The 15,134-nt window shown below is 33.2% G+C and overlaps 1 long non-coding RNA gene across 1 annotated transcript in view; it reads right to left on the bottom strand.

Moving 5' to 3' along the window:
* Positions 1-6,328: 6,328 nt before the first annotated feature.
* Positions 6,329-15,134, bottom strand: part of LOC145270382 (uncharacterized) — a 9,016-nt gene continuing 210 nt past the window's right edge. The window contains exons 1-2 of the long non-coding RNA XR_013865330.1: positions 15,122-15,134; positions 6,329-8,107 (exon numbers count right to left, since the gene is read on the bottom strand). The exon at positions 15,122-15,134 is cut by the window's right edge and continues 210 nt beyond it. This is a non-coding gene — a long non-coding RNA (uncharacterized LOC145270382). The remainder of the gene's footprint in view (positions 8,108-15,121) is intronic.

Below are 15,134 nucleotides of genomic sequence, written 5' to 3' on the forward strand. Positions count from 1 at the left end.
ATAACTTTGGATCAGTCAATATATCGTGCAACTTACAATTCTAACCGTTGAAAATCAACCAATTTTTATGTGAATGACGAACGTGGGACAGCCGGCATATTGAGTTAAATAAAGCCAAGATGTAGCAATTATGAAAAATGCATTGTTGTATAGCATAAACGTGACAACCTAAATCAACAGGTACAAACGAACATTAAAGAGAGAAACAATCAACAATCAGTCGTTGATTTGGTAATGTTATTCCAAGAACAATTTGACAGTTCGCAAATTTCTTGGTACAATATTTCACTTAATAGAAGATGCGGTACAATCAATGTAATTATTGTTATTGTAATCATATGTAATCAGAGCTATGCTAATAAATCCCTAGTGGCAATGACCAACGTATAAATAATTCTGCAACTATTTTCATTAGTCATAGAATAGTAAAATTTTAATCTGATAAAAATAAAATTTATCGTTTAATCGCAAAGACCAGAACCCATGAAGACTGGTTTGATGGTTGATAAAGTGATCAAAGAAGCCATGCATACCAAGAACAAGGATCACATAGAATGGCTAAATGACCCGTCATCCATCTCCATGAGAAGTTCAAGGCCTCCCAGGCCAAAGTTCAGACCGATCTCCGAGCAATGTAGGATCAGTGGTGGCAGAACAAACCAGCACTATGCTGATACTAATAACATAAAAAAATTTCAGTTCACTGTTTTTAACCCCTCTGCACCCGGCAGTGCTCCACTACTGTCGTCAGACGGAAAGACGCTCATCAAGGATCAGGAGGGTCTCAGTTGACGGTGGCAGGAGCATTTCAGCACTTTATGAACAGGCCCTCATCAGTTGAATCAGATCCCCCAACAACCCATACAGGATTCACTTGCAACCCCCTACCATCGAGGAGATCAAGAAAGCGATCCACCAGACAACCTCTGGCATCGGAAAAGGATTACATCCCTGCTAAGATCTACAAGACAGTGAGCCTCAATGCTCTTTAGGTCTTCTGTGACGTCCTTCTGTCTGGGAGGATGAGATGATGCCAGACGATTTTCGCGACACCCTAATCGTTTCCCTCTATAAGAACAAAGGAAGTAAGTCAGACTCCCTCCTCTCAATTGTTGGAAAGATATTTGCACGGGTCATTCTTAACAAACTCATTACAGTTTCTGAACAGACACTCCCTGAGGTACAATGCGGCTTCAGGCCTTAAGACAGCTTCAAGAGAAATGCATTGAACAGAAAAAACTCTCTACTCTGTATTCATCGAGCTGACCAAAGCTTTTGACACCGCCAACAGAGAGGTACTTTGGACAGTCCTTGAGCCCATCGGATGTCCTCCAAAGTTTGTCAATGATCAGGCTCTTCCACGATGGCATGACTGGTCAGGTCCTCTCAAATGGTAATATCACAGGCACTTTCACTGTCAGCAATGGTGTGAAGCAGGGTTGTGTATTAGCCCCTATCCTTTTCAACATCTTTTTCACCTGTATGCTGTCCCATGCTGTCCAATATTTTCAGAGGGGTGTCTACATTCATTACCACTTGGATGGCTCCCTTTCTGACTTACGGAGACTCACAGCAAAGATAAAAAGCTTGAAAACTCTCATCCAAGAGGTTCTCTTTGCTGATGACTGTGCATTAGTGGCCCATAAAGAACAAGATTTGCAACAGATGCTGGATCGCTTCTCTGGGGCATCCAAGCTCTTCGGCTTGACAATCAGTCTTGGAAAGACGGGGGTGCTCCACCAACCTGCACCATACTCCAACCCTCCTCCTCCCATCATCACCATTGACGACACACCACTTGCCAACGTTAATCACTTCAAACATCTCGGAAGCACCACCATATCTTGTGATGGCTCCTTGAACAGAGAGATTGACACCAGAATCAACAAGGCAAGTCAGGTATTGGGAAGACTTCACAATCGAGTGCTCAATGAACACAACATCCGCCTATCTACGAAGCTGAAGGTCTACAATGCTGTGGTCCTTCCCTCCCTGCTCTATGGTTGTGAGACGTGGACACTGTACTGCAGGCATACAAAGAAACTGGAGCTCTTCTGCATGTGAGGTCTCCGCTCCATCCTGAGAATCAAATGGCAGGATCGCATCACCAATCTGAAGGTCCTTTACAAAGCAAAGTCCACCAGTATAGAGGCCACCATCATCAAGACCCAACTTCGTTGGGTTGGACACGTGATTCGAATGGACGGATGCCTAAATGCCAGGCTGGCAAAAGAAACCAAGGTCGACCCAAACTGCGGTATAAAGACACTGTTAAAGCAATCTGCAATGGTATCGTATCAAACTGGGAGACCTAGAGGGACATGCTATGGACAGACCAAAATGGCGAGGCTCAACTCACAAGGCTGCTGCCAACTTTGAAGAGGCTCGTAGCCAGAAACTGCTGCCAGAGAGAGACACAACAGAGCAGCTTCAGTGGTGATTACCATAACTGACTTCCAGTGCCCCCAATTGTCTAGACTATGTGCCTCTAGACTGGGGCTACAGAGCCACCTCCCTGTTCACAGATGAGATGCAGAACACAAATGTCATCATCTGATCCGATGGACAACCACCACATTTACTAGGACACAGTGTTTGACTGTTATGGGATATGAAAATTGTATTGGCTTTTATTAGTCATGTTGGTAAAATTATTTATTACAAGAAATGGAAGTCCATAACAATTAAACGACAGTCACTCAAATGTAAGTGCGAAACATAAAATAAATAACACACACGCTATCATATTAATATTATTATTAGTAGTAGTATTTGTATTATTTTTCACGCTTTTCACTTCCTGTGGAGTTGCATCCAATTATTTCCATGTTTAACATCGTTTTTAGATTCGACCCCACTCTGACTGATTTACTCTGACTATTAATTGAATATATAACAACTCGTTTCTTTTTTCATTCTCTTACACAACCGGTCATGTCATCTTATTGTTTATATTAAACCGTATTTTATTCCCCAGATTTAAAAAATATTTGTAACAATTTTATGTTGATTAACTTGCATTCACACCTCCTTTGTTTATTTTTATGAACTTAATTTCAACTGTTATTTTTTATTTTGTAACACTCTTCTCCATCGCCGCTGTCCGGGAGTCACAAAATGAAATAATGTTTTGTAGTGAGACAGTATATTCATCTGTATTGTTCAATAGCGTAGTGTCTTACTCGTTTTTGCTATAGAGTGATATGAGTTTATTCAGTCAGAAGACTGATAGGTAGTCTATGTCAAATTTTGCGACACTAGAATCGATCCAACTTTTACATTCCGGACGTTATTCTTGGCTCTGGCATTTCACCCTTGTTTTAATAAAGTTCACTAATACTCTTGATTATTTTGCTCAGTGTGAATTCTCATTGGTAATCAATCGAAGCCAAGATTAGAATTCTCTGCTGTTTTGTACAACCTTCATTGATGATCTTGTTAATGAACTGGTGGGAAAACACTTCCTCCTTCATCCTGATTGTTATTTTTTAAGCTACACTTGCGACAATAATTGTTCATAGATGTTGTATGTAACCAGCTGAGTGAAGAACTTTTATATTCTTTTGTATTTGCTAAGACACATTGCTTGACTGTTATGTGATATGAAAATTGTATTGGCTTTTATTAGTCATGTTTTTGAAGCCTCCTTACAAATCAAAGGATTAGTGAAACAACAACAGTAGTTGCTATGGAGTGATGTTGGCTTCTTTAACCAGAAATTTGATTAATTGTCTTTGTATTGATTTTGTCATACTGGAAATCAATCCAATCTTAACATCCCAGGCATTATTCCTTCCTGGCTTTATTATTTCAACCTTGTTTTCATTACATTATGATATATTTAATATCTACTTGTTTTCATTACATTGTGATTTTTTTACATAGGCATCACCACATTATCAAGGTCAAGAGGCCACTCAAGGACAAGGGTTAAAGAGTGTACAGTAGAAATTGGACAATATAGTAATCATTAGTAATGAAAATTTGTTAAATTTGATAACTTATATGGAACTGCTCATCAAGAACTTATTTACGTTAGACTTGAAGACAACCATATTGTAGTCAGCCGGAAAGCAGGAAAACGGAAGACAATTCCACAGGCGTGCAGTTCTAAGAAAGAAGCTTTGTTCATGGAATCTACGTTTAGGTTTAGGCACAGATAAAGAGTGGGGGGAATATTGATAGTGTTTACAGCTAGACGAGTGTTTCTTGTGAAAGTTTGGCGAGGGGGGACCATAGATTGAAGCTCAGTCGAACACTTTCCATGAAAATAACGATACATCAGAGACAAACTCGCAACATCTCTTCTGTGAGATAGAGGTTGCAAGGAGGAGAAAAGGACATCTCCTACGAGGCTACGAAGTCTATTTTGAACTCTATCAAGGCAGGACAAGTCCTTTCTAGCAGCTTCTGCCCAGATGTGGCAACAGTATTCCATCCTTGGACGTACCTGGCTCTTATATAGATAGAGAATAACATCAGCAGTGAGATATTTACCGGATCGATAGAAAGATCCCACCATTTTTCCAGCGGCCTTGGCAACAGATTTGATGTACGTGTTCCATTTAAGATCAGGAGTAATGGTCAAGCCCAGAAGCTTGTCAAAACTTGAGGCCTCCTGAAGACATATTTAATATCTAATTTATTTCTTGTTTGTTGAATGTTTTGTCTTGTGTAAATTCTCATTGGTAATCAATTCAAACAAAGATTAGAATTGTCTGCCACTTTCTAAAACCCTGATTGTCTTATTAATCAACAATTGGTTGTTAATGCAACAAATCTCAACCATGCTAGTTCTTTTTTAAACTATACTTCAGAAAATAATATTGCACAAATGTTGTATGCAACCAGTTGTAGTAAAGAACTTTTATATTGTAGTAAGACAGAATATTTGTCGGCATTTCTTAGGTAGTAGTCTCTCACTGTTCTGGGGAAGAGTTTGCATCGCCTGTAATAAGTCATGTTTGTGTAACCTGCTTACCGATAAGCAAATTGATTATATAAACGTAATAGTTTCTATGAAATGAGGATAGCTTGTTCAATCGGTAATTTGGTATGTATTCTATGTGCTTGCATTTAGATTTGTTTTTGTTTTGTTATATTGAGATATATTTAATATCTACTTGTTTGATGTGGTTGATGGTCCCAGATGTTCAACGATCTGCCAAATTGAATCTCTCCAAAGCTATTAACTAGAATGTGGGCTTTTCTTATTTTTTTTCTATTTTTCTTATCATTTAAGTCAATGTAAAGAATCCTACCAGATACCAAACATTCACCTGTGATGTTATACATTTCAGCCGAGAAATCGTTTCAATATTTTTCTTTTGAATTCGATTTCCCTCTGTTTATATCTGACTTTTCCACAGTATGAGTTTTCATATGTGTAACTAAGACAGATTTTTGAGAACAAGAATATCCACACACTTTACAAGAATGTGGCTTTTCCCTTTTTTATTTTTCTTCCTTTGAAGACTGTAATGCTTGGTATGGGGCAGCCAAACCAGCTGTTTTTATCTGACTTTTCCATTTTTTTTTTTCATTTTTCTTAAACTTTTTCTTCTAGGGGATGGGACATCCAACCAGATGTCTGACACTTACCCCTATTTTAGTGAGTCCAACCAAGAGATCTTTTCAGTATTCTAGCCGTCCCTTTCAGTGCAATCGTTTGTATTTCACTTGCACTTGGTTCACCGGGTATGCTTGCTATGTACTTTTTAAAGTTCTTTTTCATAAGCCCAGTTGCTCCTATGATGACTGGTATAATTGAAACGTCTTTTAATTTCCAATTTCGTTTCATATCATACATAAGTCCTTGATACTTTGTAATCTTTTCCCTCTCAACTCTGTTAAGCCCTGTATCATTGGGTACACTGACCTCTATTACGGTCGCTTTTTTGTTTGCTCTGTCCCAAATCACTATATTTTTGAGAACAAAAATATCCACACACTTTACAAGAATGTGGCTTTTCCCTTTTTTTAATTTTCTTCCTTTGAAGACTGTAATGCTTGGTATGAGGCAGCCAAACCAGCTGTCAACATTGCTCCGCTTTTTTATTGAAACCAAGTTATGTTTGTGTAACCTACTTACCACCAATCAGCAAAGTTATTTTATAAACGTAATAGTTTCTATGGAATGAGGATAGCTTCTTCAATCAGTATTCTATGCGCTTTCATTTCTTTGCTGGGATTCCTGGCGCTGGCATTTAGATTTGTTTTTGTTATATTTTTTGAGATACTTGTTTGATGTGGTTCATGATCCCAGATGTTCAACGATCTGTCAAATTGAATCTCCCAAAGACATTAACATTTTCTATTTTTCTTATCATTTTGTATAAGTCAAGGTTAGGTATCCTACCAGATACCAAACAATCACCTGTGATTTTATACAATTCAACCGAGAAATCGTTTCAATATTTTTCTTTTGCACTCGGTTTCCCTCTGCTTTTATGTGTCTTTGCCACAGTATGAGTTTTCATATGTGTAACTAAGACAGATTTTTGAGAACAAGAATATCCACACACTTTACAAGAATGTGGCTTTACCCCAGAATGGGTTTTCATATGTCTCACTAACGTTGATTTTTGAGAAAAAGTACATTCACACACTTGGCAAGAATGGGGCTTCTCCCCAGTGTGAGTTTTCATATGTGTCACTAAATTTGATTTTTGAGAAAAAGAATATCCACACACTTGACAGGAATGTGGCTTCTTCCCAGTGTGAGTTCGCATATGGCTCATTAAATGTGACTTCGTAGAAAATGATTTTCCACACACTTCACAAGAAAATGGCGTCTCCCTTGTGTGAGTTCTCATATGGATCACTAAATCTGATTTTGTAAAACAAGAATATTCACAGACTTGACACGAATGTGGCTTTTCTTCAGTATGAGTTTTCATATGTTTCACTAAATTCGATTCTTCAGAAGAATATCCACGCACATAACAAAAATGTGGCTTTTCCCCAGTGTGAGTTCTCATATGTTTCATTAACGTTGATTTTTCAGAACAAGAATATCCACACACTTCACAAGAATGTGGCTTTTCCCCAGTGTGAGTTCTCATATGGCTCACTAAACTCCATTTTTGAGAACAAGAATATCCACACACTTTACAAGAATGCGGCTTTTCCCCAGTGTGAGTTCTCATATGTCTCACTAGGTCGGATTTTGAAGTGGAAGAGTGTCCACACACTTGACAAGAATATGGCTTTTCTCCAGTATGAGTTCTCATATGTTTTACTAACGTTGATTTGTGAGAAAAAGAATATCCACAAACATCACAAGAATGTGGCTTTTCCCCGGAATGAGTTTTCATATGGCTCACTAAACTCCATTTTTGAGAACAAGAATATTCACACACTCGACAAGAATATGGCTTTTCTACAGTGTGAGTTCTCATATGTTTTACTAAGGTTGATTTGTGAGAAAAAGAATATCTACACACATCACAAGTGTGAGCTCTCATATTGATCACTAAAGGTTATGAAAACAAAAATATTCATAAACGTTACAAAAATGTATTTTTTCGAGTGTGAGTACCTATATGTTTTACTGAATCATACGTGGCAAAATGATTATATAATCACACACATTCTTTTTTATTTCAATTATTTTATTATTTGTTTAAGCTGTGGATGCGTCACTGTACAGATGACAGCATCTACTAATTCATATATTTCAACTTTTAAAATGATATTTGAAAGAATTTTTCATCTATACGCTTTTACTTTTCTACAATATATTTGTAGCACTTAGAGCTATAGTTTCCGGTATTAAAGAAAATATTGATTTGTTAAAAATCACACACTTTTCTGATTCCTTATATTTGAACATTACATACATTTTTACAAACATTTATATTACCTTTAAGTCGTGTTATGTTTTCACCACTGTTTAGCAAAATTCATTAAATTGTCCAGTATAATAAATTTTCTCACAGATGTCGTTGTAGTGTTCCAAAATTCATTAAATAATAGTGTTAACTATGATAAATTTTCTCACAGATGTTGCAGTAGTGTTTCAAATAAAGTAATAACTGTTTACAGCTTCATGTTTAAAGATGATGATCCTCCATTAAAATTTCAAATAGGGTTCAATCAGGAACATCTGTAAAAAATAATGAAATACAATGTTTTTAGTATTTGCATTAATATATTAGTATTCCGTTTGTTTTTTGTTGTCAATATTATTAGATTGAACCACAATATCTAGATTTATTTCATTTAAAAACATTTATATAAGTCTCATCACAGAAATGACTATATTTCCTAACTTAACAAGTTGAGTAAGTCAATACAAGTGTTGCTCAATGTAATGTTAAAATATATCTGTAAAAAATAATGAAGTTCAATATTTTTAGTATTTGAATTCACATATTAATTGTTTGTTTATTGTTGTTAATATTATTAGATTGAACCACAACATCTTCATTTATTTAATCTAAAAGCTCAGTATCATAGATAATTTTAATCTATAAAAAATGTGTAAGGATTCACCTGCTAAATCGACTGGCCCTTAAAATATGGTGGGTAGGAATGGACAGATACAAAATGATTGCTATTTCGTAGTGTCATTCTGTCTGACTCATCAACAGAAACAGGTTCAAGAACTCGGTCTTTCATGTATAATCAACATATCTGCAAAGAATAATAGATTGAACCACAACATCTAGATTTATTTCATTAAATATTATTTATTATCTAGTGTTTTGTTATAATTTTAATCGTAATGAGATATATTTATATATACAATATTACGATATACAGATATATATATATACATATATATATATATGACTACTTCATTTAATCTCATACATTAATATACGAATGTATAATTTTATGTGTAAACTTTAAGTTTTTACTTCAACAGTACTCAATACATAGATACAGCTAGGTAGTAAGTTATAAAATATATATGACAATAAAGCTAAACAGACTATTCCGCGTTTCATTCATGCTAGGATTCGTCAGGCATACATATATAAATATATATATATATATATATATATATATATATATATATATATATATGTGTGTTTTTAGTTTTTGCATTAAGTTACATTAAGACACACACACACACACGTGTGTGTGTGTCTTAATGTAACAATGAAAGTAAATTATCATATGTCCATCCAAAAAGTATTTATTGCATACACGGTTTTGCTTTCTTCAAACACGTATGTATAACTGATAAATAAATATGCAACATTATCAAAAATATTAAAATATTTTCTGAATGTTTGGTTGTTTTTTACCCAAAATGCACTAATTTCGTTGAAAAAGCTACAATGATATTCTATATATTTTTATTTTTATTCATTCATGTTTTTCTTATATTTGTCAATCCTATTATTCTATCTACATTTGTTTGAGCGAATATATCCACTCACATGTAATTCATATATCCAATCACGTCTTATTCATCTGAATATAAAAATATTTGCAATCGTTTAACTTATAAGTATGTTAATGTTTCATCTGTTTATAAATATTGGTATGAACAAATTTTTACTTTATTGACCGTCAAATACATTAGCAAATAATTTCAGAACATTAGAAAGATTTCTTGAAAGAAGGTTTTCTCAACCCTGCTAGAAAATTACATTAGATTTTATGCATTGAGTATTGTTTCAATATATAGATAGCTGTAAATACCATAACAATCATTTTAGACAAAAGATTAAAACAGAATCTTTGTTTCAATATATAGGTAGCTGTAAATACCATAACAATCATCTTAGACAAAAGATTAAAACAGAATCTTTGTTTCAATATATAGGTAGCTGTAAATACCATAACAATCATCTTAGACAAAAGATTAAAACAGAATCTTTGTTTCAATATATAGGTAGCTGTAAATACCATAACAATCATCTTAGACAAAAGATTAAAACAGAATCTTTGTTGCAATATATAGGTAGCTGTAAATACCATAACAATCATCTTAGACAAAAGATTAAAACAGAATCTTTGTTTCAATATATAGGTAGCTGTAAATACCATAACAATCATCTTAGACAAAAGATTAAAACAGAATCTTTGTTTCAATATATAGGTAGCTGTAAATACCATAACAATCATCTTAGACAAAAGATTAAAACAGAATCTTTGTTGCAATATATAGGTAGCTGTAAATACCATAACAATCATCTTAGACAAAAGATTAAAACAGAATCTTTGTTTCAATATATAGGTAGCTGTAAATACCATAACAATCATCTTAGACAAAAGATTAAAACAGAATCTTTAATCTAATAAGTTCCGCTATAATTTGATCGACTTGAGGGAGCGATTTACTCCCAATTGGGGAGGTTGAGACTTCCCCGCTGGGACGGGTTAATATGCTAAGATTGTCTAATCAAAACCCGGACAGTGGTAGATATTAAAAATATTCAATTAAAATATATAGATATATATTTTATTTTATTGTCAAAGCCAGATATATATTTTTCTTTTGTTAAAACCTGACATGTGTTTTCTTGTTTGAGAATGAAGTAGCCGGAAATGTCAGAAAAATGTGCAGATAGAACTAGACCTGTCTGGCCTCGAGGACATCTGTTTTCAGACAAGGACTTTCTGAATGATGTGTATTGACCCTCAGGTGATGTAAAAATGATTTCATTTTGGCTTCAGATTTCAATACACATGCAATTCAGACCTGGGGGTTTCCCCAGATCTGAATTGCATGTGTAGCTTGCTTTGATTGGTTGGGTTGATCGTCGACCCCAAACCGTGATCTTATTAGAAAATCCAATACCCACTCGAAAACAGAGAGATTATGTCGAAATCTCGAGGCGATACTACCGCTTCCAACGCCTGACGACCCTCTGACTGACTGAGTGAGGAAGAGAGAGATTTGTGAATTTAAAATGCAAAAAGAACTGTAATATTTGTGAAATTAATTTTTAGTACATAGAACCCTGATTCGTCTTCTTCTTTCTGGACATGCAAGCTTCGTTTTTTTTCTTTGCTTTCAGCAGAATTCTACACAGAAGCGTTTAGAATTCAATGTTGAGGTCTCTCGGATGACTAGACATCACAAGCCACAGTTCCAAAGAGGTCAGAGATCAGTTGTTTGACCTGAGCACAATAGAGCGGGCACACCCATACGCTTAATATCCACTGTGTCCCATCTCTACAATTTTGCATCCATATGTTTTATAAGTAATTTCATCGAATATGACGTGATGAATATATAGTAATTGTACCCCCTCTGACGTACATACTTTGAATTAAACTGACAATCAGCAAAATCTCACACCTTCACTATTTATGTCGCTATATACCGGAAAAGTCAAACTGTTCTTTCACTCAGTCTGCTAAACTCTGGAATTCTGTCCCTGTTTCTGATTCCTTGAGTGTACTAAAATGCAGTAGTTTAAATGTAATGTGAACAAACATCTCGTTACTCTCCTCTTAGTAATAATCCCAAATACTAGTCCCTTACATCCAGGTGGTAATACGTCTTATTTAGGATGAAAAGAGTAGGAAAAACATCTTGAATGTTTTATCTTTAAATATCTGTTCATTCCTAATTGATATGAACGTCAAAATATTTTTAATAACAGGTTTGTAACTTATCACCATGCTGGATTTTTTTTTATCTTTAAATATAAGTATGACTAAATATTTGAATTATTTGAAACAGATTAATATTAAACCTAACCGTATTATTATATCCCTGTAGTTGTGGCCAATATATAAGCCCCTTAGGTCCAATTAGCTTTCTTACTTGAAAGAAAAAACAGATTCCTTTCATTCTTATCTAATCTGAATGTAAAAAATTATATAAAATCATATTCGTTTGACTTAACAACGTTTTAATGTTGTAGGTTTAAATCTTAAAGTAAGACTGAATATTTAAATTACCATAAACAGATAATAATAATAATAATAATAATAATAATAATAATAATAATAATAATAATAATAATAGGAAGAGAATGATAGACGACATTTTAAAATCATTGCAAACTAAAGCAAATTAAAACAATTCAAAAAGATATTTGTCGAACATAACTCAATCCCTACACAAAGTAATCCTGTAATATTATATGTGATTAGATATATACTTTTAAGATTAAAATATAAATATAACCCTTGAAAATTTAAGAAATTCTTGGCTAGAACACAATGATTCAGAGCACAGTTCTAGGGAATATTCTTATTGTTTTGACTCAGTTAATCAATCGAGAAGCACATCACTCTATCTAAAAACATATGAGATATTAACTAATATATACTTGAGAGTAAAAATAATGAAAAGAATATTCTGTTGTCATAACCCTAGTGATTATATATATACTTTTTATAATGCAGTGATTCAGACCACAGGTGTTTACACAACAAAAAAAAATCACGCAAAAAGTTACATATGTGTGTCTGTATGCCTTTCTTTTCTATCTTTGTGAAAAGGTTGTGCGTGTGTGCGTGTGTATTGCTTTTTTTTCTATTGTTCTTTTTTTTCAGACATTTTGTTGTGTTTTATGTGTTTTTCTTGTCTTTTTTTCTTGACACGTAATCTCCAATCAAATTTCAGGACCTGCTTCCATCGTTATCATTGAAACCAAACTAATTTACGTGCTGTTTTCAATGTAGTTTAGAATTTTAGAAATTAAAAGAGTTGTCGATACGCCCCTCTAAAAATGATACCATCATAGAAATAAAGTAAATAAAAATTGTTCATTAAAAATATGCTTTCCCACGTACACAAAATAATTTTACAAAAAATCGAAGTAAAAAAATATTTTGGTAAATCTTTATTATCTAATCCAGCATAGTTTAAATGTACCTTTTTTTTTAGGCTTTTATATTCCGACAGTCCTTAAAATATATGCACTAAAGGAATTAAAAATTATAATAAATATTTTAGATTTTAAAATAAATCACTTTCTTATATACATTAACATATGAGAACCTACATGGATAGTTAGTGGTTACCCAGGCATGTAATTGGTCACAGTTTCTAATGTTAGATTTTAGAGCAGGGGATCACTTTTCTATATAAACTAAACATAAATAAGAACCTACTTCATGGCCATATAGCAGTAAACCTGATATGTCATTAGTCACAGTTACCGATTAGCAATTAGTTAGTGAGGAGTGGGATAATATATGTTTATGCTTTCTTACGGACATGTCATTAGTCACAGTTTCCAAATTTTGTAGCAATTAATGAGGAGATACGTTTTTTCTTACATTTCTTTAGGATGGATAAGAGCCTATGTGTTGTAAACTATTTCTGTCTTTAAACAGATTCCAGCTTCCCCAGAAACAAACAACAGAAACATCTAGATGAATCACGGGTTTTAAGATAGACATTAAGGATATGAAGACAATAGTCTGTTATACAAAACAATGTACAAGATATATTTAGAAGGCCCGTGAAATAACAAGGTAAGCATGACATAGATAACAACACAACATATATTCATTTGGTGACGTTCAACAACGCAAATACATCACAAACACAACTAACTCACAAACACACATTACGCAGCATAATTTACCCCTTAAATGTTACAAATGTACTTTTTAGGTTTTTACATTTCAGCAACTCTTAAATTTCCTATACAAATTAACATAATATGAGCACCCATTTCCTGGCCAGTTAGCGGACAACCAGTCATGTATTTGATCACAGTTTCTAATTTTTGCAGCAATTAGTGGGGGGGGGGGCTAACATGTCTTTTGACTTTCTTACGTTTCTTAAAGTGAAATAAAAGCGTAAATGTGTTGTTAAATATTTTGTCTTTTTACCAACTTATTTAATCAACAAAAATATTGTTGTTGGCGTTTTTAATGTTAATATTTAAATTCATATTTGATATTTTAAAACGTGCCATCTTATCCATCTTTAAAAAATATATAAAAATGAAGTTTAATTTAAAATTTTAAATCTGGGGAGGGGACATTTACTCATACATTATATATATATTTTAAAGGACACCTCCACTTATTAATAACAATATTATTTAGAAAGCTATTCTTAACATTAGGAAGGGGGTCCATTGCTAACTAATTTGTACTTTCACCTTACAATTTAATGGGCATTTTAGGAAAAAAACGAAAAAGTGGTCCAAAATCAAATCTATAACCAATGATTGTTACGAAAAGCAACATAAGTAACTCTTCTACCTACTTGGATCACATTGTTCTGTGTTTTAACTTATTTTGAAGTGTTTATTTACTTTTAAAAAATTCGTAGCAAACCTTATGTAAGAATTAGAAAAAAATGGTCGATATAAAACAGTCATATAGGAAGTCCTGATAATCATTCAAAAATCGATAATTAAACAAAACACGGATAGAAAACCACGATGACAATTTTTGCTGTTTTGTTATGCTCAAAGATTTTTATGATATTTTTTATTTATAAAATTGTTAAGTGAAAGTACAGAATAGTTAACAAAACATAGGATCTAATCTCCATCGACCACCCTCCCCAAAAACAAGGAAAACAAAATAGGATATGAGACAGAAAAAAATGACAAAATTTAAATGTCAGATAAAATCATTTAATTTTAGGGAATTTTTGGTGCTTGTTTTAAATAGAGTTGATCTCTGAATTAAAAAAAAAAATATGCCGTTTTTAGCAAACTCATCACATAGCTGTAATTTTAAAATAGTAATATTTTAAAAAATTACGAAAATTCATCGAGTAGTAAGATATTTATAGGTTAAAGTAACTTTTTCGGAAAATTGGGTAAAATTGCATTTTTCTAAGATATTATAGAGTAGAAAATGACGATTTAACACGCAAAGTTTATATTAAATTATTTGTAGTCTATAGTGATAGACTTTTTTTTTACTATAAATACAATAGTAGTTGTTAATTGTTCAACTTGATGAGTTTTCGTAATTTTTGAATATGTTAATATTTTCGACATGCTTATTACTAAATATTTTTTAAAAATCAACCTGTCGACTCTATCTTAAAAAACAATGATTTTTTTTAAATCGGAGATTCATATTTTTTTATTCACGTTTGTTATAAAGTATTGCAGAATCATTTTTTTTTTTTTTATTGGATTGCAATAAAAATGTTTTTAAAGTTTAAAGTTATTTTAAAAGTTATTGAATTTTTTAATTGTTAAAAAGTAAAAGAAAAAAAACTTACCTTTCATTCCAGG

Source organism: Euprymna scolopes, chromosome 46, assembly GCF_053919585.1.
Source record: "Euprymna scolopes isolate OS-2025 chromosome 46, ASM5391958v1, whole genome shotgun sequence".
Taxonomy (NCBI): Eukaryota; Metazoa; Mollusca; class Cephalopoda; order Sepiida; family Sepiolidae; genus Euprymna; species Euprymna scolopes.